Source organism: Sinocyclocheilus grahami, unplaced genomic scaffold, assembly GCF_001515645.1.
Source record: "Sinocyclocheilus grahami isolate Dianchi unplaced genomic scaffold, SAMN03320097.WGS_v1.1 scaffold1623.1, whole genome shotgun sequence".
In the NCBI taxonomy this organism is placed as follows: domain Eukaryota; kingdom Metazoa; phylum Chordata; class Actinopteri; order Cypriniformes; family Cyprinidae; genus Sinocyclocheilus; species Sinocyclocheilus grahami.
In genome coordinates, this window is record NW_015506802.1 from 170,815 (window position 1) to 172,846 (window position 2,032).

The following is a 2,032-nucleotide window of genomic DNA, read 5'->3' on the forward strand; positions in this document are numbered from 1 at the left end:
CCAGAAGTCTGTCCCTGTTAGAGCATGCTGGGAGAAAGTGCACAAACAACTGCATTTACCTGTTATTACCTCACAGCCAACACAATGCATCCGCACACCTCCAGGAAAACAGCACAGGTGGAGAATAAGTGCTGGACAAAGAGAAAGAGGAGAGACGAGGGACGGCCGACAGCAGGACGGGGTCAAAAACATCCGTCATTTTCACCGCAGGGCCTCTGTGTGATTGAGTCGTTGAGAGGGTCTGTGGTTCTCAGACGCTCTCTCGCTGATAAAAACCCGTGTTACGGATCATCTGTGTCTGCAAAACTGAGAGCAAAGGCTCCCAAACTTTCATTTACTTTAATTGATTTCAAAGAAAGATCACACTGCAAAAGATGTCTTGATTTCCAGAACAAACATACTTAAATCAACATGCATTTACTTAGATATGCAGTCTTGAGTCTATGCTTCAAACAAGAACACAAATCTGCCAACGGAATCAGAAAAGCAGTTTTATTCTGACCTCACTGGCAGACATTTGCTCTGGTTTTACACTGAACAAAATTATAAACGCAACACTTTTGTTTTTGCCCCCATTTTTCATGAGCTGAACTCAAAGATCTAAGACCTATTTCTCTCAAATATTGTTCACAAATCTGTCTAAATCTGTGTTAGTGAGCACTTCTCCTTTGCCGAGATAATCCATCCACCTCACAGGTGTGGCATATCAAGATGCTGATTAGACAGCATGATTATTGCACAGGTGTGCCTTAGGCTGGCCACAATAAAAGGCCACTCTAAAATGTGCAGTTTTATCACACAGCACAATGCCACAGATGTCACAAGTTTTGACGGAGCGTGCAATTGGCATGCTGACTGCAGGAATGTCCACCAGAGCTGTTGCTCGTGAATTTAATGTTCATTTCTGTTATTGTTATTGTTATTTTATATAAAAGTTGAATATATAAAATAACCATTTCATAACCATACTTTTATGAATAAATAATCTTTCCATTGATGTATGGTTTGTTACGATAGAAAAATATTTGAAAATCTGGAATCTGAGGGTGCAAAAAAATCTAAATATTGAGAAAATCATCTTTAAAGTTGTTCAAATGAAGTTCTTAGCAATGCATATTACTAATCAAACATTAAGTTTTGATATATTTACGGTAGGAGATTTACTAAATATCTTCATGGAACATGATCTTTACTTAATATCCTAATGATTTTTGGCATAAAAGAAAAATGTATAATTGTGACCCATACAATGTATTGTTGGCTATTGCTACAAATATCCCCCAGCGACTCAACACTGCTTCTGTGCTGCAGGGACATTTCACATCTGTATTTGTGTTTTTGATGGTCACGTATCAACACGTTTCGCATGTGAATGTGCACAGAATCAGTGTTGGCATGGGTGTTTGTTGTGTTTTGTTGAGTTCGAACTCTCTGCTCGCTGCAAATCAAGGACAGGCCGTGATAACTCAGCTTCAGTGATTGCACTGAAATCAAACGTTGACTTCTGTGGGCTTTATAAAGCTCCGCTCTCCATCTCACGCTCATTATGCATGCAGAAACTGGAGTCTGGATATTTGATCAGTCATAACTGCTTGCAGAATAACCACACTTACTGATACACTGCTGAGCGCTCGTCAAACCGTGCTTTGATCCACGTATTTGATTGCATCGATCTCGGCTTCATTTCTCAGATCTGGGTGATAAAGTGCCTGAGGTCAACAGGTGGATGAAAACCAATATCTCAATGGCCCTGTTTATTCTTGAACCGGTCAACACGTCTAGGAAAATGATTTTGCAGTCTGCATGGGTTTGAAGACTGTTTTATTGCTCATATGCAGCTGGAAATGACTTGCAGGTGAACGACTGTCAGAAAATAAGACTTCAGTTAAAGGAATAGTTCATCCAAAAATGAAAAATGTGCTGAAAATGTGTCTCACCTGCAGTTCATCTGAGATCAGGATGAGTGTGTTTCTTCATCAGGTTTGGAGAAATGTAGCACTGCATCAGTGTCTCAGCAATGGATGCTTTGCAG